Raw genomic sequence first — 23396 nt, forward strand, 5'->3', positions numbered from 1 at the left:
ATTTGTACTGATCATAAGTTACATTGTGTTTAAAATAAGAAAGGCACACAAGAGAGGATATTATATGATGATGCTTGATCCTCATGCTGACGATGATGAGACTGTTGAAGAAATGGCTTATGAGGCATTGGTTAATAGGATAGATGATGATAATAATGGTGGCCACCAAGATGATAATGCTGAGTAAATGTGTAGCTGTTTATTATTTTAATGCAAGTTATCAAGCCTGCATCAATGGCTTGTAGGCAACATTATACTCACACAGCCAGAAAAAAACACACACACATATATACAAACAATTACCATAGATATTATATTACTTAAAAGACCGGGATTGGAAACGGAGTTCGCGCGTTGAAACACTCCGTGTTACCGGAAGTGTGGAGGACTGGAGGTCAAGCTTCAGGAAGGAGCTATTTTGTGTTGGCGAAGAAATGGAAGGGTTTCTTTACTTAGCCTTAGGTGCATAATTTCATTAGGAAGCCAGTCAATTCAAGTATATATGGGAAACTAGCCGCACTACACAACCAATGACTAATTTTGTCACCAGCTGTGCGTTGTAATAGAATAGCGTGTGTTGTATTAGAGTTACTTCATCACACCTCTGACTAAACGAACGGTCTCGATGACTGTTTCGGAAAATCGGTCCTAGTCAATTCATGCACTACCCATATTAACAATAATATAGTTTATCACACAGGCACACACACACAACCATGAACACACTTCCCACAAGGGGAGTCATAACAATCTAATTATGGAGAAACATTTTCTTCTGACAACTGCAGTTGCTATCCAAGTCTTTACTGAATATCTTAGTCCATCTCCATTAAGTACGCACCACAGAATCAATCAAGATGATGACTTAACGTTACATCCTTTCCTTGCTGACACTTCTCCATGTATACTTGCTGACACAACCATAATCCTATACAGCATTAAAAGTGATACACAATTATCCACTAAATACAATAACGAGTTGATTAAATACGGGCCTTCAAATTACGTATACTTACAGATGGTGCCTAGTGTCCTCAGGTCCTGTTTGATGGGGTAAAACATGTGATATCATGGCACTGTATAGTTTGGTTTCTTTTTGGCTTGTTATTGTCAATTTTTGAAAACCGTTGCACAAGGCCAGTTACGAGTGGCAATGTAAAAAGTGTGGACTTACAGTCCCTTACACTACTACATACTCAAACATAGTTGAAAATTAACCAGCCAAACTAACAATTAACTATTTACTGTACAACCAATGGAGCTAAAGCCTTTACCACCCAGACTGGGTCAGCACTACTTTACTTTAATTTCTCTTGGTGCACAGCTTTATTTACCCAGGCTTTCGAAGGCTGGAACCCTTTTCACAGCTCAAGTTGCTTTTGTGCAGTACAACTATACAACAAAAATATAAAACCAGGGATCAGCTTAGGCCATGACAAATTAATCTTATGTTTCAGGGATGCGGATGCGGTGGGTCACTGTTTTGGCAAACTCAAAAATAAAATATTGTGCAAGCAGTAACAGGTGCAGTAGCCAAGGGGGAGGAAATGGAGCTCCGTCACTTTATTATGGAAGGACTTCAGCTTTTGCACCAGTCAAGATCAAGATACTCTAATAGAGCAGTCATATAACTATCAAAACCTGCTGGCTCACTACTAGAGGGCAAACAATCCATGAAATACATGATTAATTTGGTATGGCCTTAGTATAGTAAATTACTGTGGACATGATAGTGCCACAAAATTTCAGAACAATGGCCAGACAAATGTACCAAATGATCAGCACTTCAACATTTGCAACAGTTTCACTATTCCTTACCCTTCTTATTTGTGCATATTTACAGCAGTAATGATGGTACACTAACCAAATAATCATTGTCACCTTCAAATTTACACCAGGTTGGTTACAATGAAATTTTGAACTAACACACTTAGCACGATTAAAACTCTTTACCTCACATCCTTACATATTGTGGAACCATTAAAACTGAACTTGTATCTAGAAGAATGACTCACATTTAGGGTCCATACACAAGGAAGCAAAGATTGTTGGCATGAACATAACGAAAACTCTCAATGAAATAACAATACAAAAAAACGAAACCGGGCCACGCCCCCAAAATACAAAAATAAATTCGGAAATGTATTACGAGTATTGGGAAGACAATGAAAATTTCGTTTACTACTGCTCTTCACACTTCGTGCAAGTACCTTTCTTTAAAAAAACGGTCGGCTTTTACATCAGAAGCTAACATACTACATGTGTACAAATTTATAGCGCCATACCTATAGGGCAAGTCTCCGCTATTTTTCGATTTGCGATAGTCACTATCGATTTCTCCCAATAGTTTTTGTATGGCAATTGTATTGTGGTTTTGGGTTATCGTGCGAAAAATGTTCCTGTGAATATTTGCTGTACGGTAGAACAATTTTACGGTCACAATCGTGTTCTCCAGTGTCTGGGGTATATTTTGATGCCAAAGTCTTTGAATTTATCTTGGCGGGATGCTCCGCTATTTGACGTTGAAGTGAAGCGATGAACGTAAACACTAACATTTCACGACGCGTACCAAGTTTCTCGCCTCACCAGGACCTCTATCTGTCCATTTCAGCCAGGATTCAGTGAGTTTAGCACTTCACCATGACAATTGTGTGTGAATGTGAGGTGGGGACATCTGTAAAGGTTCCCTGAGCAGATATAATAGGCCGGCTGTTTTGCATAAATGATTATCAATCCCGGTGAATCGAGTATAAACGGCTATTAATGTGTGAAAAACGTTCTATCCTTCTAGATAAAGGTTTTACAGTAGTGTTCTTTTAATTTAGAAACTAAGGTATTCTTTTATACCAAAAATTGCAGAGGATTTAGTACAGCAGATCCTATGTGTGATGGTGATTTCAGGAAGTATGTCTTAATTTGAATGATATTTGGGCATTTTGTATATGTGTAAATCACTTGAAAGTCAGGATAATATTTGATGTATTTATGCTAAAGACATGTACACTGCTTTATTGAGTTGGTGCATCTTTAAAAAGTACACAAGGTGCTTTAATGTTACCATACCATACGTAGGTAGGGAAATTTTCATGGTAAAAATATTTTCGTGGTTGGTCTGAGACCACGAAAATATTTTTAACAAAAAAACTTTTACCACAAAAAATTTGTTACCTCAATTATACAGCTATGATCCAGCTACAAAGGTTATTAAAGTAAGCATAGTATTAGAATAGTTCTTGGGCTTATATATAATGCATTATTTAAAGGTGTTGTATCGCCACACGCAAATATAATTCGCTGGTGCCTATAAACAGCTGGCATTATTTACAGTCCAGTGCTTCATTTCAGTTTTGGTTGCTGTAATTCCCGAGCTTTGTCACTTTGCGTCTGAGTCAGCTTGAGTCCCTTGGTCAGCAAGTAATTAATTCTGGTGCCACACCCTGATTGGAGGCCATCAATTTCCAGTAATACGGCCGGGTACATCACCAAAAGTGTATCTACAAATAAACCCTGAAAGATAACTTTGTGATACAGTACTAAAAAAAATTCGAGTAAAAACATTTTCGTGGGTTGTCTGCACCCATGAAAATATTTTTACTCGAAAATTTCTCTGCCTACAGTATAAAGTTTTATGCTGCACATAACATAGTTACTGGTTATTCACAAACATCTTTTTGCAGGTGTTCAGGTGACCAGTAGTTATGCTGGATAGATTCAATGTAAGGAGGACTGGTATTTGAATGTGCTGAGAAGTTGAAGTAACTATTCCACTGGTAGCTTGACACCAACAGTATAATACATTACTAATCATTGTTTGTATAGGAGTATGACATTGCGGTAACTTTCAAAATTTTTATTTTGTAATTTAAAGTGTGATATCTTACTGAAATAGAAAATAAATACAACACATTGTCTGTAGTAGTGTCGAATAATCTTTTAGTGGTTCTACATGTGTTGATCGTTGACATACGCAAATACCATTGCTGAATGATCAATTATAAATTACTTACACCTCTACATTTTGAAGTATGAAAGGCTTCACGATAATGTTGGTAAACTAGTAGTACTTCATATCGGTTATTTCACGACTTCACACTCAAGTAAGAATTGAATTGTTTTTGCTATGTCAGACTTCTGGTACCCTGTGCACCATACATCCCAGTAGGATGGGTTTGGGATGGTTTCGACTGGGCTGTAACTGCAACAAATGTGAAATCTCGAAGCACACTACTTGTACATCTGCCATTGCTACCTGTCATCAAAGTGTGAAATGAGGAAGCATCATTTCTGGAGCAACAGTATTCAGCACTGAAGAAGGGATTTCCTGCTGAGTGGGGTTGGCTACAGCTTTCACCTCAGAAAAAGAAATTATGTACTCCAACAAAACTAGGTTTAAAAATATCCTGAAGTGTCAATTATGACAGCATCAGTACAGAGAAACCTGTCTTAGTGGTCATCTGTATAGGTACAGAAAGGCCACCTGTCAACATAAAATTTATTTTGATTTTTTACCTTAAGTGAGAAGTTTGTCCACCTGTCTATTGAGGCCAAGAAATGTTGGCTCAAACATGACCATGCAGCTTAAACAGGTTTCACTGTATGGGATTACTCTCAACAGTACAATGCAATGTGTCAGATGGGCTACTGTAAGGAAATACAAACAGCATACTCTTTTAGTATACCCTGATGCGTTATAGTTAGTAGACAGAATGTGACTTCATTGATTAGCTACAACTATAACAGAGAAGCTAAATACACATCAAATCCAAGTTACACTGAACCACTCAGTAGTACTTTTTACACCGACAGAAGCGCCCACCACAACTTGAGGTTCCTTGTTCCACCTGGAATACTCGATTTACATAACGGAACTTCCTTGAATCAAATGACTGTATGGTCGTTTCGGTCCTCACGGCTTCACTTCAATGCTCTAGTCCGGCAATGCTATGGCCTGACGTAGCGTCGTTTGGTTTCTCCAAGAAATATAGGAACGGAGCATTGCTTGGTCATCTACAGTTCTTCGTTAAACAGGCTATTCTATTCTGGACGTTCCTCGTTTCACCTCCTGCGATAACAAACAGTACAAGCGGAGTCCACATAAATTACGGTAACACGCATTTTACGGAAAAATTTAATTGTTTCAAAAACACGAAAAAGTTTTCAATATGAACCAATGGATGGTCTGTTGTTCTTAATCTACTACAGATACCAACTCAAAATATAGCCTAAGTGATGTATTTTATCAGACAATCACCTCGGCGACTCAAAATGATCAAAAGATGCTTGTCTGGATAGTTTCACGCCCATTTGTGAAACAGGCAAAAAGATACCTCTGGCTAAAATTTGGCACAAGTCGCGAATTTGTTACAATAACACCTCTAAACTCACAGTACAGTATCACTATTGAATAGCGCATTAATACAGCATAAATTCGTGACATAAAACACTTTAGAATTTTTGCTTGCTCCAGTGAAAGAGAGAGGAAGCAAAAATGGCGCATTTTTTCAAAACGTGAATATGCACTTTTTTCGTACAAAAACTGGACTAGCGTGTACAACATGTTATAATATGACTAACCATGTCGATAACTCATCAGTTTTCAGATTCTCGAGTGACTTTTCAGCGTCCAAAGGTAATTATTTTTCCCTAGCGCGGATAACAGGGATTGTTTCAAGAGTGTCTACGTCATAACTACAGGGTATATTGGGTCCGCGAAAACCGTTTCCAATCCAGGTGTTATAATATCTATGCAATTACTAACTACGTACAATATAGTTATCACAATAATTAATTGCATACCATGGTAACCACTAAAGTTATAATTAGCTATACTGCTACAAATTAACAATCACAACTGATTAAAGTTGGTGGGAATCGGTTTCCTAGAGCAGTGGCATGTACAGGCTCACTCAGAATTAAAGTTGTCAGTAAAATGAATCCAGAAGTGGTCAGTATGTGATGCTTGATCGTGTTAGTAGATAATGGTAAGTCTAAGACTGGTAAGTATTTATAAAGTCTTGCAATTCTGCTGAAGTAAACATGATGTTGAGATGTCGTTGATGTCCTAGCTTGGATGAATTAACTTTCGGTAGGTTTCTAGACCCTGTGGTACTGCTAGCAAAAGTGATGTGATGATTGATGTTGTGTGTTAGTGATTTTAAAGATGCAGAGCATTAGGTCATGAAGTTCATAGATATTGATGAGTGGCTGTAGATTGTTCCAGTCTAGTTTTATATGATGAAATATAGTCATTTAAGGCCTAGACTACTCTTTTGTATCCATACATTAAGTTTGCTTGCTTATCCATATAACTTCTGTATAAAGCTGGACTATATTAGCTATACTTTTCCCATAGTAGCATCCAATATGTATATAGTAATTATAACTATATCATGCTGTTTTAAAATTTGTAGCCACAAACTTTTGGATGCAAATTCATAAACTGTATTTGTGATAATCTGGTTTGCTGGTATTTTATTTGTGTAATGCCTTACATAACAAGTCATCTTATAGAACATTCAACTACGTAAAGGTCACCAACTATAATAATAACAAAACTTTTAAGGTGATTATGGTGAACTATTCTTGTTTGTTATTACTGACTATGTGTGACTGGATTCTGGAAAATCACCCATATGGGCACATTGTTAATTCAAAGAAAACATATTTTAATAGTTTAAAGTATTGTTACTCACTAGCCTTGGCAGCTACACGTATGGATATTTCACCAAAGATGGAGCAATTCACAGCCTTTAGGAGCACCTGGTGGCCAAGGTAATCCCTGTAGAGTTTCAGATAGGTTTTTTCACCAGTGTTGCTGTATCACGAGTCCTCAAAAAGAAGTGGGGGTGGTGTGGTGGGTAAGAGATAGACTAAAAGATGGACGTGAATGGATGAGGATGATGATAGAAGGCACCAGACCACAAAACAGCCCATCAGAGGCAGGAAATTGACTGAAATATCACAAAACAGACAGACATCACACATTTAGCTACCTACAAAATGGACGTGAATGGATGAGGATGGTGATAGAAGGCACCAGACCACAAAACAGTCTGTCAGAGGTAGGAAATTGACTTAAATCTCACAAAACAGACAAACACCATACATTCAGCTCCCTGCTTGTCTGTCCAGAGTAGTGTATGAACCCCCAAAGCACTTCCGTGCTGTTCACAGACCTGTACAGATGTCTTGCATGGTTATATAGGCCACCAGAAAACAGTCCACCAAAAGCAGACCCGACAAGTTTGATATGGAAATTGTTAGCCTGATAGTGCAATAACTTCATGCTGGTGTTATCTCACTTTTGGCTCTAGCGTCCATATGGTTGATTTTGCTAAATCCGGTCACATATATTAACAATCTTATTAGGTAGGGGTGGGAGGTGGTGGGGTGGGCAAGAGATAGACTACAAAATGGACGTGAATGGATGAGGATGGTGATAGAAGGCACTAGACCACAAAACAACCCGTCAGAGGTAGGAAATTGACTAAAATCTCACAAAACAGACAGACATCACACATTCAGCTCCCTGCTTGTCTATCCAGAATGTATGAATTCCCAAAGCACTTCCCTGCTGTTCACAGACCTGTACAGATATCTTGCATGGTTATACAGGCCACCAGAAAACAGTCCACCAAAAGCAGACCCGACAAGTTGAAGCAAGTTTGAGATGGAAATTGTTAGCCTGATAGTGCAGCAACTTCATGCTGATGTTATCTCACTTTTGGTTCTTGTGCCCATATGGTTGATTGTGCTAAATCCGACCACATGTATTAATAATCTTATTAGGTCACACAAGTTGATGATCATGAGTAAGCAAATTGTTCTAAATGCTGTACTCATGTTGTAAAATGAGACAATCATATTTAGAGTAAAGGTTAAGTACTACACATGTATGAAGGTAATATAAATGTAGCTACAGTCACTTTTAACTTTAAGGCCTATATATATAGTACATTCAGGGGCTAAGGGGGGAGGGGGGCTAGTTGTGGCTACAAGGGTAGTTGTAAGTGATGACTTTTGGCCAGTTGTGAATTTTGATGAGGCTAGTTGTAAAGGTCAGACTAAAATAGCAAACTGTTCTAAGTTATATACATGTATGTGTACATCTTAAATCTCTTTTACATCAGGGATTTGACTATAATTACTTTGTTGCAATATTTATATTATTCAAAAAAAATTATTAAAAATAGCCTTAAGATCCACCAAATTCATCCACCACAATTAATTACATAACATGTGGTATTTTGCCTTTTTTATATCAGCGCAAGAATTTTGAATAGCAAACAGTCTGCCACTCATGCAAACTATATTCATAGTTGCTTTTTTTACAGTGGGCCTAAAGTAAGGCCTTAACACTGCACAACTTAAAGCGTGCATGCATGCAGTGATAAATTTGATTTTGTGTAGTCCTTACGACCATCACTATAATAAAATACATAATTACATATTCTACTCTTGAAACATCTAAGTGGTTGCAGATCTTTACATGCTGATTAACACAATGTTGCATTACTGCATGCCAATACATAGCTATATTGCAATTAAGCCATTACAGCAGTGCTGATCTTCATAAACTCATTGTTGACATTTGCAATTAAATGTGACCCACACTATATAGCCATAATGCATACATGTGATCAAGCTAGAGGTGTACGATTATCTAGATATATTCGATTATCGAGATATCATAAGACTTATCGAGATAAGGATGATAGGTTTATTAATCTAGTAGACTTCCGTAAATTATTTGTATACCTGATGGTGTAGGCACCTCCTGGGGGCCCCAACTCTCCTACCACTTGGGGAACAGTGTTAAGACAAACATTATTCACTTTTTTATAGTCTTCAAATTTCAATTTGCTTACGTTAATGGTTACAATATTGGCAGTTTACTAAAATAAATAAATGCTTCAGTTATCGAGATAAGTTAGACAATCGAGATAAGTTCAAAGGAAATATCGAGATATGTTTAAATTAGTCATCGCACACCTCTAGATCAAGCATATAAGATCAGCTATGCTTGCCTTATAATACACATTGCAATTTGAGTTTGTTGCGAGAGCTGTGAGAAAAGTGGTACCCACTAATCTACAGCAGCTACTGTATAGCTATGATCATACGCTTGCAGTTTTGAATCATGAAGGGGTATATATATAGTGGAAAGGAGCTAGACTAGGGCAAGTGCATATTATGAAGAGATGTAGCATCCCTTATTAAAAAAACTCGTAGTGGTTATTGAACTTAACAACTGCACTATGTTATTTATAACTGGATGCATGCATGCTTGTAACAATTATCAAGATCAAGATACCTGATCACCCTAATACAACAATCAAAAAATAATAGTTTACCTGTCAGAGTTTAGTTTTTGATAATTTTCCTGCATGTGGTAGCTATATGTGGCATGCCTGTAAGCTTTCATGCTTTTTTCTAGTGTTTAAACTGTATAAGGTAGCTAATAATAGTGTTATTCAGCTAGGCCCTGGAATTGAACTTATATGCCACTCAATGTACACCCCAGTATTTCCTTTGCTAAATATAAATCATGCGACAGCTCTAGCTATCAATAATGTCAGAAGTTATTGATTAAGCACGCGTTGAATGCAGAGAAGATATCAGATCCTGGCTGTTGTGGTTCCTCAGGTTAGTACATCCCTAGACTGCATGTTGCTGGGGGGATTATTGTCACCACTTCTGGGGTCTGGGATTTTTTTCTGCATTTTTCAATGTTTTAGTTACATGTTTCTGACTCCGTGTATGCACAGGCTTTAGCCTTCTCACAGGTCCCTAGTGGGATAGCATTTGATAAATAAATGAATATTAAATGTCTATTCGTCTATAGTTAATTTTCAAGTGCTGCACTTACAACTTATCCTGTTTGTGCCCCTCCCCTTGCCAGCTCCAGGATCCACCTCTGGTATCTCATTCACAATATGTTCATGACCATGCTGTGCGATAACGATGCATGCGCAACAACTATTATTCCAAACAAAGCACAACATACATATAGGTTACAACAAACATACACTATAGTATACAGCAACTATAATGATACAATAATAATTACAGTTTACATGTTACATTCCCCCCTTAGGTCAATACCTCAGACGGTCTGGAGGATGGACAACAGTTCCAGTTTGAGACCTAGTGACTGGTCTGCTGGGCCCAACAAAAGACTGAGTGGGAACAATAGTCTCTTCAGCTTCAGAGTGAGTTCTTAAATGGGCACAGTTCCTTCCTAAATCCCCTGAGGCTGTTTCAACAACTTATGACCTTGGTGTATCAGCTGCATGTGAAACTCGTCCTGGGATTTGAAGTCCTCTGGTCTCAACCCAGACTGATTGGTCTTCTGGCAGTGATGGTAGTGTTCTTGCTCTGTGGTGCTTGTCATAGTATTTCTTTTGCAATTGTTTGTACTTCTCATCATGACTTCTAAAGATTGAAATGTGAGGCCATTTGGGTATGAAGTTCTCTTTCACCTGGGGAATATCTGTCCGTATTCTCCCCCCCATCAGCAGTTCTGCAGGACTGAGGGAACACCAGGGTATGGGTGTTGACCTGTAGCTGAGGAGAGCCTTGTAATGATCTGTAGAATTCTCAAACAAACTTTTGATGGTTTTACCATTCTCTCTGCTAACCCATTGGCTAGGGGGTAATGTGGACTTGTTGTAATATGTCTAAATCCATAAGTCTCAGAAAATTCCTTCATTTCCTGTGAACTGAATTGTGGCCCGTTGTCTGATACCATCTCAGCTGGAATTCCAAACCTTGCAAAAATAGATTTTAAATGTGTGATGACACTGGATGATGTTGTTGAATTCAGCTTTTGCACTTCTACAAACCTGGAGTAATAATCAACTGTCAATAGATAGGTAGAATTCTTAAGCTCAAACAGGTCTGAAGCAATGCGCTCCCAAGGATGACTAGGTAATGCTGTACTAATCAGAGGTTCTCTGTTGGGAGTTGTGGTTTCTGACAAACAGGACATGATTGCACAAAATTCTCAATTTCCCTAGATACACCTGGCCACCAGATTGAAGAAGAGACACGCATCCTACAACATTGGATGCCCCGGTGACCTTCTCTAGGGTCGCTTGTCTCATACTCATTGGGATGGCTATCCTGGATTGGTAAAGTAATAGTGTGTCACTGAGGGTGAGTTCACCTCGAAATCTCCAAAAGTCTTTCAACTCTCTAGATAGGTTATTTCTATTAGGCCAGCCTGAAGTGCAGTACTCGATTAGCTTTGAACAAATACTGTCCTCAGCTTGGACCTTACGATAACTGTCCAAACGGTCAGGGCTTGCAGGAAAAGCAGCAGTGATTGCTTGTACAAACTGTTCAATTTCATGAGAGGAGTAAGAGCTACTGTCATCTGAAATATTCTTAACTGGTGCTCTTGACAAGGTGTCAGCTGTATACAGAGTCTTTCCAGGTACGTGATGAATGGAATAATGGAACCTCATCAAACGAAGTCTGAATCGAAGCACTCGTGGTGGGGGCTGATCTAAACTCTCCCTACCTAATATAGGTACTAAGGGCTTGTGGTCAGTTTCTAATATAACACTCTTGCCAAGGACATATCCAGCAAACTTCTCTAAAGCCCATGTCAAAGCATGTGCCTCTTTTTCAATTTGGGCATAACGAGTTTCAGCTTCGTTGAGTGCCCGTGAAGCAAAGGCTACTGGTCGCTATGCTTCTTGTTGTTGTTGCTGCATTAGGACGGCTCCAATCCCATAGGCTGAAGCATCAGCACTGACTTTTGTCTTTGCTTCTATGTCATAGAGGGCAAGTACACGGGATGAGCATACCTCCTTCTTTAGTTGAATAAATGCCTCTTCTTGGTCAGCTGTCCATGTCCATGATGTCTTAGAACTCAACAATTCCCGGAGTGGCTTTGAGATATGTGCAATATTTGGGGAGAACTTGCTCATCTGGTTGATCATCCCCATGAATCTTCTTAGCTCAGTAACTGAGGATGGTGGTGTCATTCCTAGTATCGCAGTGGTTTTCTTTGGGTCAGGTGAAATTCCGTGCTTGTTTATCACATGGCCTAAGAAACATATGCAAGACTGGTAAAAGCTGCATTTACCTTCATTTAAGGTGCCGGCTGACTGAATTCTTTGAAGTGTGGCCTGTAGTCTGGACTCATGTTCAGCTGTGTCTTTACCATATACCAGAATATCATTGACATGACAAAGCACCCCTGGTAGCAGACATGGGGCCAAGTACATGAGTACTTATACTTAAGTACACTTAAGTACAGATTTGAAAGTACTTGTACTTTACTTAAATACTTCCTTAATTTCCCCAGTGTACTTGTACTTATACTCAAGTACTTTGCTAAGTACTTGTATGTACTTGAGTACTTGTAAGTACTGCAAACATTGTACGTAGTTTGTACACAGTGGGTACTTAACAAAATTGCATGAAGGTGCATTGTACAATTCTTCTAGTGCCTTCACTAACCTTACTATGTATCATGTAGCCACGATTAATGATGTCATAGAATTCTGGCCAATAAAAACAATGCTGCTGCTAAAGTTAGTGCATTTAAATGTTTAAGAGAGTGAATAGTTGACAAAAACCTGAAAGTACCAACCCCACTAGGTACACTTACATACTACAATACACTGAATAAGTGTATATTTTGCTACAGCAAAATGTACTTGTACTTTACTTGAGTACTTCCAGCATGTACTTGTACTTTACTTAAGTACTCTCTTGATTGTCGCCAGAGTACTTGTACTTATACTTGGAAAATTCAAAAGTACTTGTACTTTACTTAAGTACTTTCAAATGTACTTGGCCCCATGTCTGCCTGGTAGGCCTGAAAGTACTTCATTCATGTGGCGTTGAAAAATTTCTGGGGCACTGGATATTCCAAATGGTAGTTTATTGAAACAAAACCTCCCAAAAGGGGTTATGAAAGTGGTCAACAACTTAGACTCATTGGCTAGGGGGATCTGCCAGAATCCGCTATTGGCATCCAATTTGCTGAACACGGTTGCTCCTGATAATTGTGCAAGTGTGGTATCCACTTTTGGCATAGGGTGCACTTCTTGTAATACATTTTCATTTAGTGGCTTAAGGCCAACACAGATTCGGACTGCCCCTGAGTCTTTGGGCACCACCACCATTGCTGCACACCATGGGGTTGGCTCTTCAACAGGTGAAATTACCCCCAAATTTGCATGCATTTTAATTCACACTGCACTTTTGAACGTAGTGGGAGAGGAATGTTTCGTGGAGCATATAACGCAAATGGTTGACTGTTTGGTCTAAGCTTGATTGTATATTCACATGCAAATGTTCCCAACCCTGTAAACAACGAAGGATACTGTGAAATGATAGTTTTTTCAACAGAGCATACATTAAACAACAGTTCTAATTCCTTTATTGCCGGCAGTCCCAGAAGGTCACTCTTTAGGTCCTTAATAATGTACACATCTTGCGTGCAGCATCTCCTCCTGGTAGGTGAGGGAGAGGTTTATCTTACCAAGGATATTCAAGCGGGTCTGGTCTGGACCATAAAGTGACACTTCAGTCTCTTCCAATAGCATGGCAATGTCCATGGACTTCCAGGTAGAATCTGATATGGCAGTAACCTCAGCACCTGTGTCTACTTTAACAACTATCGGCTTGTCTTGCATTTGAATTGTTATAGCCCACATGTTCTTTTTATTACCTTCCACTGTGTCTAGGTACTTGTCAGGTGTTTCTGGCTGTGAGTAATTTGATTGGTTGGAGAGTTTATGTACATCCCTGGTCTGCCAGGCAACTGTGGTAGATAAACACTGACTGCTGTAGTGTCCTTTCCTGTTGCAGCGGTGACATGACACATCTCTTGCTGGGCATGACTGTCGTGGATGGGAGCCCTTTCCACATCTTCTACAATTCTGGTGTGTTATTGTTTGCCTTACTGCTGGAGGTGGTATTGCTGGTAGCTTCCTTCTGGGTGCTGTTTTAGCTACTGCATCAAGGGATGTCTCTTCTTTAACTGGTTTTTTCAATACTTCTTGTTGCTCCTTCACAGCTTCACATTGGCGGATTGGCCGTTTGGCTTTGTCCAACGTGAGTTCGACCTCCATCTGCAAACGTTCAGACAGGGCATGGTCACGGATCCCGACTACAAGACGGTCCTGGATGAGTTCTTCCTTCATCTCACCAAATTCACAGTTATCACCTAGTCGGTGTATCTCAGTTATAAATTGTTCCACTGACTCGTTCAGCAACTGACTTCTCTTGTTAAAATGCGCCCGTTCGAAGATTATGTTCTTTCACACCTTGAAGTGATCATCAAACACATCAACAACTTTACTGTACTTCTTCCTATTCTCAGAGGTTATTTTCATTGTGTCTAATACATCTTCCGCGTCCTCTCCAAGGCAATAAAGAAGGGTACTTACTTGCCGCTCTTCCCCCTTGTCTGCTAGTCCTGACGCCAGTTGATATTGTTCGAAGCAACGCTTCAATTTAGGCCACTCGTCAATCTTTTGAAAACAAAACGGAGCTGGGGGCTGTAGGTTCACTGTAGCCGTCACAAAACGACAGTAACTTCTGACATCATGTGCGATAACGACGCATGCACAACAACTATTATTCCAAACAAAGCACAACATACATATAGGTTACAACAAACATACACTATAGTATACAGCAACTATAATGATACAATAATAATTACAGTTTAAATGTTACACATGCCATGCATCAATTAAAGATCTAGATGGACTAAAGCGATAGAGTATGGAGACCACTTGTTTTTCATTTACTTGTTATATGTCAAAAAATACCTTCTTAACAATCTAGATATTTACTTAACAGTAAACAAGATGACCTGCACCCCTTATTGCATGGTCTAGCTAGCTGCACACCCTTTGGCTGACTCAAGATATATACTCTAATACAACAGTCACAAGTTACATTGTAGCTAGCTGTGCTACAACAAAAACTAACCAAACTAGTATAAAAATTACTAATTTAAAAATGAAGTAGGAATCTATGTAATAAAAAGTAGTGAAACAAGAGATGAATGATGATATTACAGCATAGTTCAGTGGGAAGTCCCTACTTCGGCATTGAGCAAAATACTTGTGATAGCTAATGTGCATGCCGAAGTAGGAACTTTCCCACTGAGCTATATGCTGTAATATCATCATTCATCTCTTGTTTCACTACTTTTTATTGCATAGATCCTTACTTCATTTATAAATTAATATTTTTTTAAAATACTAGTAACAATAGTATGCAATATAGAGACAAACTGTATTACCTAATACGTTCAACCACTTTAATAGAACATACATTACTCTAAAAGAATGCTAAGGATTATAGTCTCGGATATGTGCTCATGTATTAAATAATGTACCTCTCAGCAAGTGCATGTTGCCTGTGGACAGTGTTGGAACAGTTACTTTAAAAGTAACTAGTTATATATTACACATTACAGTGGAACCTCTCTTATCCAGACCTCTCTTATCCAGACCTCTATTATCCGGGCACCTCCATTGTCCAGACAGCCCAAATTGGTCATGTGGCTTGTAGTTTATTGACCATAATGAAGTTTGGTTTAGATAAAAGCACAAGAGGGAGCCTAAAGGTTGCTGTTTACCTGTTTGGTGGCTTGTTTATTCTACTAATAACTACCACTTGGTTGCTAGGTGATAATGCATTTTTACAGCCCAGGGGAGTGACCATGAATGCTCTGTAGTGACATCCCCTCTGCCCACTAAGCACTAACTGATAGCAATAACAACATTACCTGTATTTAAATTAGTCACTTTAGCATAATAGCATGTTATTCTTAGTTACGGACATTTCTGAGATACGGACAGTAGTATGTACCAGACCGCCCGGATAAAAGAGGTTCCACTGTACTTGCAACAGAACTGTTTAGTTACAGTTACATATTACCCAAAAAAATAAAGTAACTATAATAATATTACATATTATATTACTTTGTGTCCACAGCTTTAAGCTGTCACATGTGAAACTACCACCTTATCACATGCCATGATGGCGTTGTTGGGCAAAGTGCAAATCTTGGTTATAAGTAAGAAGCTGATGAAAAAGCTTCATTCAGTAGGCTTCATTACTTTGTTGTGGCTCAGTGGATTACTAACGAGATTAGTAACTTTGTTACTTGTAGTAATAATATTACATAATATTAGACTCATTACAGTAACTATATTTTAGGTAACGCGTTACATTTGTTAGTAAAGTAACTTGAGTGATATTACCTGTTTTTATAGCATCTGTTGTTATATTACTTAGTTACCACAAAAGTAATAATATTACATAACGCATTACATAAGTAACGCGTTACTCCCAACACTGCCTGTGGAGTGTCTTGCTAGGCAGAGATGTCTATATATAATTTCGTTTGTCTCGCAGTAGTATGAACAATCAAACCATACAAGTAATTTAATTTATGTAACAAATTTGATGCTTGTGTTTATTATACAGTATGGTAGTACTGTATATTAGGGATCACAGAGGTGTGAATTTTTCTGGCCAAAATATCACCCAAAACCAGCTTCACAATACATTCCAGGTGCCTTAGCAGTATTGGTTAGTCCCAAAACTGTCTTCAGTACAACCCTAAATGTGACTGGATCTGGGAAAACTGGACTTAACACCCATGTTAGCAGATTCGCTTGTTCACCAAGAACACAATGCTACACGAATAAACTATCAAATTTCACAATCAGACTTGAGTGGTCTGTTTTTGCTGGCTACTTTTCCCAAGCCCAGTGGCGATCTGTACGTGCGGTGTGGGGTCTTAATGGAACTATAGTCAGCCTGGGGATGGCTGTATGTGGCTGTACAACTCCGTGATGTTGAATAAAAACCTGTGCTATGAATTTCCTTTCATTTAAGCCAGTTTTGAGACCTGAATGGCCCATAAATTGGCCTAATTCATCCCTATGCATTCCCCTTCAATTTCTTGAGCAGCCTCTGGCCTTCCTTCCGGGCCCCTGCCTCCCACCCCATTTGGAGCTCACCTGATACAGCCAACCTCAGTTCAAAAATATCTAAAATGGTGGGAAACTTAGCTGCTAGCTACTTGTACAGTGGATGCTCTGGAAGGTAAGGAATTGGTGCAAAACGTGTGAAAATTTGGTACACATAGCTTCAACCACTGGCGAGCTACAACACACTAAATACTTAAAACTGGCATTTCTTGATACTTTAAAATAGGTGATAAGCCTAGTTTTCCCAGACTGGGTCACAAATACTTCCAATAGATTGCTAAAAAATTTATTCAATGGAATCTCAGTCTTTACAAAAAGTGGTCAGGTTGAAACCTCATCAACTAGACTGGTGGCCTGGTTGATGGCATGAACAAAACTCTGGGATGGATTTGCTGATGTCATCAGTCTGATCAGACATTACAAAGAACCTTTGGAATATTAAGGGTTCACTGATCTATTACAACATACACTACTCTAATAGAACACACAGGAATACATTTATCAAACAGTCACTATAACCATTTGGATTACTTAAGGTGAGAGTTAACAAGGATATAATGTGTACTGTAGTTGAAATCGTTTCAGATTACAATTGCAACCTCATCATTGTCATGAATTTTTTCAAATCATATTGACATTCCTACAAGTGTTGTAATACCTCACAACTATATAATACACTACAATATGTACTTCTACACTTTCTCCCCTTGAATTGTATAATCCTCCATGCACTATTAATAGTTGTAGTAGATGGTAAATTAGTAGCAGGTGGAGAAATGTCTATCTCAGAAATAGTTCAGCCCAACAGGTGCTTTTGGCATGCTGCACTGCAGCATCTAAGAAAGAAGGTAGACATGATTATAACTTTCAGTAATAACCATACAAATGTCAGACCAGCTTTATGGTTGATCTGACATGGCTGCCAGCCAATCAGCCTACAACACTAATACAACTGCTCTATTAGAATATCCACTGCTCTATTAGGGTATATCGGTCAAAAGTGGTCAGGGTGAAACAAGAGGCACACCACATCATATCTATTACTGTTGTACTCCATTGATATGATGGTTGAGTTATCATTGAAACTGTATTGATGTAGGACTCTGTAAATATTTGCAATACTCACAAGTGTAAGGCATAAATTTAATTACAAGTTTCTCATCTCTGCCCACATTGCTATTTTTCCTACCACATCAATGACTATTAATACCATTGGTGGCTGAATGCAGCCATTCAGCACCTTTAAAAGTTGGTAACTAGCTAGAGCAGTCTGAAAAGTTACATTTTGAGCAGCTATTTCAGCTATCCACTTAATAAAATATAAATTTAACTGTCCCCGTTGCTATTTTGAGTGTCGGAGGATGAGAACTAATAATTAAGCTATGTAACAAGTTTATAAACAAATAATATCACTTGAGAGTTTATTAGAAGTGTTATATACCCTACTAGGGACCCTTGAGAAGGATAGCTTGAATCATTACAAGTGTATATAGTTATTGCTAGCTATTATATAGGTTAAGGAGATGAATGCAGTTAATTTTGTTTTCGTCCAGCACGTGTACAGTTACGGCATGTGGTGTGTGTATCAGAGCTTGAATTGAGGGTACCATATAGTGGGTTATTTTTGAAACAGAAAATTTTGCACAAGAAGCAAAATCTGAATTTCGAAGGATTTTAATTTTGAAAAGTGCATATTTTGAAGTCCAGAAGGATTTCAAATAAACGGAAATTCGTGTCACAAACTATGAAGATGCACGAATGTTTGCCAAAAAACTGACTTGCTGATGGAATAATCCCCATCCCTGTCCACTGGAGAGAACTTAGGGAGTCTCAAGTGGAGCAAATTCACTGGCTTGATCACGCTCGATCGTAGCTACATAGCTATAGCTAGCTATCTACCATAGATTCTAGAGCAGACGGCATCAATTCCGTTTCTGGATCGCCTATTTCCTGGTTATTGGTACAGTAATGATACAGTTTAACCATTATCATCAGTAATACTGAGCTAAAACTCGAGGAATACACAAGCGAATCGCAGAAAGCTGGATCATTGCTTTCACTTGTGGGAATTTATTTTCGAAGAACAACTGGACGTGGGAATTTATTTTCGAAGAGAAGGGCTTTTTTGAAATATCCGAAAATAAACTATACGGTATATGGGGGCATACAAAGTATACCTTGTTAGAAATGTTAGAAAGTTGCAGCAGTTTAAGTTAATTAATTAATCCTTCAAGGACCAAATTAATTTTCAAGTATGGAGGAACACGTAACTTTGTGTTATACGGAAGGCAGTGGCCTTCTGTAAAACGAAGACGGATTATTGTTTGGCATTAACTTAATGGCAATTTCATACACAACAATAATATTATAACTTTTGTTCTACACAAAACAGCACTTGTGATATGAAGCGAAGAGCGGGCGATGTCATCTCCACTGAATGTCCACTTTGTTATTTCTTTATCATGTATTCATGAGGTAGTCACGTGATCTTTTGTATATAAATCGAATTGCCGTCACGCGCTGAGTCTAATGGCATTTAGTTTGATATGCTACGGTGAAAAACCATCGAGATATGGCCGATCAAAGTAACAGGTATAGAGTAATGGCAGATGATAATGGAAGAACTACTTTTTCTTGGCGGCCTATATAGCAGTGGAGATTCGTTTCAAACAAAGCGGTACTTGGTGTGATTTTGTCAGGAATTTCATGGTGTACTGATAAGTACTTATAACGGCTTATACTAGCCCATATACTTGTGCCTAATATATTGGGCTTTGGTCCTCGAAGGGTTAAAAGTGCAAAACTCATCAGAGCAGTGACTGTTCTATTAGGGTATTTGGTAATACTGAAAATTTTCTTTATGGTATTTTAACCCTTAAACCTGCATATGCCAATAAATCAGCATTTTTGCATGACTGTAAACAAAGCGCTGTAACTTATGAATCATTCTTCCTATGGCTACATAATTAATACCATTTTATTTGTAGACTGGACACTTAGCATAATATATTGTAGTAGGAGTGCACATGATATTTGTATTTGGTAGTTACTATATATAGTGCACATGATTGTTTTGAGTGGTAGTCCACATCAACAGATTGCAGCATTCGTTTCAAGCAGTGGCTGACAGCTCAGAGAGCACAGTGACTGAAAGTGCGTTACCACCATCAACTCCGCCACAAATCGAACATTTTATTGAAGAAACTATCACTCCACCAAAACATTACCCGTCACAAAGCCAACAACCACCCCGGTTTTACAGACCTTAAGCTTGAGGACAAGCTTTAAATAGAGAGGGGCATATGTAGACTGGAACTTAGTATAATATATTGTAGTAGGAGTACACATGATAATTGTATTTGTATACAGTGGCACGTGATTGTTTTGAGTGTTAATTAAAGAACTGGTGAGTGAACCTCATGGCACGCATCACCTTTATTACATATTCATAATAAACAAGAATTAGAAAATGGTATGTTAGCAGTGCTTTGAAGTTTGATTAAAATAGAAGTTTCTTATTCACGATGAGACTCCATCACAAGTCTCTTAGTACTAAGAGACTCGCGGCTAACCATGTTAGTTAATTAGTCAAGAGTTATTGTTAACTGCTGAAATATTGTCAACAAAACAATAACACAACCAAACCAGCATGTCCTTCACCACCCTATTCCAGTGCTGGAGGGTTAACTGGAGTGCCAAGGCAGGTATTGGTGTCTTAATTTCCTAGAAAATGGGTTGCGTTGATGCATGACACGACAAGCCAGCACCATTATACAGTAATTTTGCTAGTTGTCTTTCTCCACTCAGTTTCACTTTGTTTGCACGAGGCATGGTGATACCAATCCATTGATTCTCCCTCGTGGTATAGACTTGCCCGCTTGAATAGTTGTGAGGATAGCAGGATACTCTGGAGTCTAGTCAAGCATCTGCTAGCTACACCAATCACAATACAGCCTTACAGTAGCTCCTGTCGCTAATTATTCACAGATTTCTTTGACTCAAACTGATGCAATTCTTGTTGATAGCAGTGTGTATCACCAATAAAAGTGCCGTTTCAGCGACTAAGCCTTGAGAGGAAAGTAAGTTAACCTTCCTATGCAGCCTTGTGTGTGACCATCACTAGCAATGGCGTGAGGCAAAGCTATGATGTCTTTTTCACTGCTGGCAGACCAAACAGTAAGACACTCCAAACTAGCATCTTTGAAGTATAAATGTCCTTGGAGTCAGTGTTAGAATGACACAATGAAAACCGAGGCGAAGTCTTACTATAACTTAAAATGGAACCTAGGGGTTTACTCTAGCATGAAAGCATGGGGCCAAAACTCACCCTGAAACTGTCGCTATGTAAAATAAGTATGCAAACCCCTGGCATACCTTTAAAAAATGGTTAATATATCCTTCCTACTCCATCAGATTCATGTGAAATAAACATGAGACGATTCCCCATTTACACCATATAGCTCAAGTGATTTACTCTATATTATAGCTGCCATCACGAGTGTTGAGAAATAATGAGTTGCCGTTTTTCATAGCTCCATAACTAGAAAGCCTCTGTGGTTATTTAGACTTCCTCAAGTAGCCCAATGAATAAACTTTCTGTTGGTATATAGCTTTAGGCTAACAGAGTTAGGCTAGTCTGGCTAGAAAGGCCATTTAAAATGGTTTTATGTAATCATATATTCCTTAACATTATGTGCGGGTTTAAGGGTTAATGTTGCATGGTTATACAGTTTCAGAAATGGACTATTCAGATTTATGGACCACCACTGGTCCCAAGGGGTTCGGATAGCCAAGGGGTTTGGACAGCTGACGTTCCACTGTACAAAAACTCTTGATAAATGCCGTCCACCAGTATGATTTATATATTTGCACATAAACCACTCTAAATCCTGAAATATACAAATAGCTTTAGCTTCTGGGGGTGGGGGCTGTGCCCACAGACCCCCTGCTCCATATACCTACTACTCTGGTGTACCCCCCTTACCAAACCCTGGATCTACCCCTGAACTGGTAAGATTTATTCACACAATCAGACAAGTATAGGCTTGTTTTCCAGATTACAGTATGTGCCATCATTTTGTATGTGATATCACAACATCACAATTATTTATAACACATCTCAACATCATGATGTTCAGAAACAGTCACAATTAATTGATATAATCTCCCAGCCCTATTATCTGGCCATTGATTATCACATTCCATTATCCGAACTGTGGAAATGACTGTTCTACTAGAGTAATTTGATGAAGGTGGTGTACGTTCATTAGAGTATTTGAACAGTGTTCTGTATATAAATGAGAACACATGTAGTTAACCATTTATCATCAGAGGCTACTGCAAACACTGGCTTGCGCTTGGCACCAATGTGTGCAGGTGGTAGCATTTAATTGTGTAGTTTCTCATCCACCTGTACTCAAAATAGCAATGCAGGATTTTTATTAACTAGACAGCTGCCTCAGAGCAAAACTTTCTTAGCCTGCTCTAATATAATTTTTTAAAAGTTGTTTAATACGCGTAATGTCCGACTACCACTGAATGGGCTGAGGGTGGGGAAAGGTCGGGAATGGTGGGGGAATTGATCGTTAAATTTCCCTGACATTTGTCTTCAGTAAAGAAATTCACTCAGGCAGCAAGTGTGTGCTTTCAATTTGTCTGCGGCGCTAACTACTACATTCAATAAAATCCACTCGCACCAACTCATCACTAGACCAACGCTGCATGACCGTTCAAATCCCCTCCTAGCTCCAGTATTCCCAGGATTTACAAGTCGAAGATTGGTTGGGGTTTGCATCACCGTACTTCCCAGTAGGTACATGGGGAATTGTAATTTTCAGTGATGCAAATCCCACCTTCCCCCACTTCAGCCCGTATTAGTGGTAGTTGGGGGTTACATTGATAGGTGCATAATGCATTCAACCATAGTGTATACTATTTATGATTCAACCACAACTGTATAACAACGTACTGTAGCTATACACGAATGACTGTAAACAGGGGGTCCACTCAGTAACCAAATACTGATTTTCAGTAGAGCCCAGAGAGCAAATGATGCTAACTAAATGTTCTTATAAGGCAGTCACACTTGACCTATAAGTTTTTGCGTAGTAATGGCCAGACCGCTTTTCGAGTCCCCCTTTGAGCTCCGGCGCCATTGAGTACCCCACCCAAAAAACGGTAGCTAAAACGGTCTGGTCATGTGTGTGTGCATTTAAATATATAAACAACAAACTTTTTCTATCTCTGCACTGCATCGCCTTTCAACTACTGCTCTTCAGAGCTACATGTATAGTTCTATGCTGCGACCATTTTAACTAAGACATCGTCATGGTAATGATCACGTGTTCTGAACGCTACAACGCGCGTGTTATAGTGTGTTGAACGTGTTGAGAGTGATTTTATCTGCGAGATAATATC

General features: G+C 38.8%; 2 long non-coding RNA genes across 2 annotated transcripts; one reads left to right on the forward strand and one right to left on the reverse strand.

Annotated features, from left to right (window-relative positions):
• Nucleotides 1–683: 683 nt before the first annotated feature.
• On the reverse strand, nt 684–5727 carry LOC136249495 (uncharacterized). The gene is made up of 2 exons (XR_010698235.1): nt 5575–5727; nt 684–928 (listed from the first exon to the last, which is right to left on the reverse strand). It is a non-coding gene; the product is annotated as an uncharacterized lncRNA (long non-coding RNA).
• LOC136249494 (uncharacterized) lies at nt 2335–4024 on the forward strand. The gene is made up of 3 exons (XR_010698234.1): nt 2335–2621; nt 2826–2904; nt 3678–4024. It is a non-coding gene; the product is annotated as an uncharacterized lncRNA (long non-coding RNA).
• Nucleotides 5728–23396: the final 17669 nt, after the last annotated feature.

Source organism: Dysidea avara, chromosome 3 (genome assembly GCF_963678975.1).
Source record: "Dysidea avara chromosome 3, odDysAvar1.4, whole genome shotgun sequence".
In the NCBI taxonomy this organism is placed as follows: domain Eukaryota; kingdom Metazoa; phylum Porifera; class Demospongiae; order Dictyoceratida; family Dysideidae; genus Dysidea; species Dysidea avara.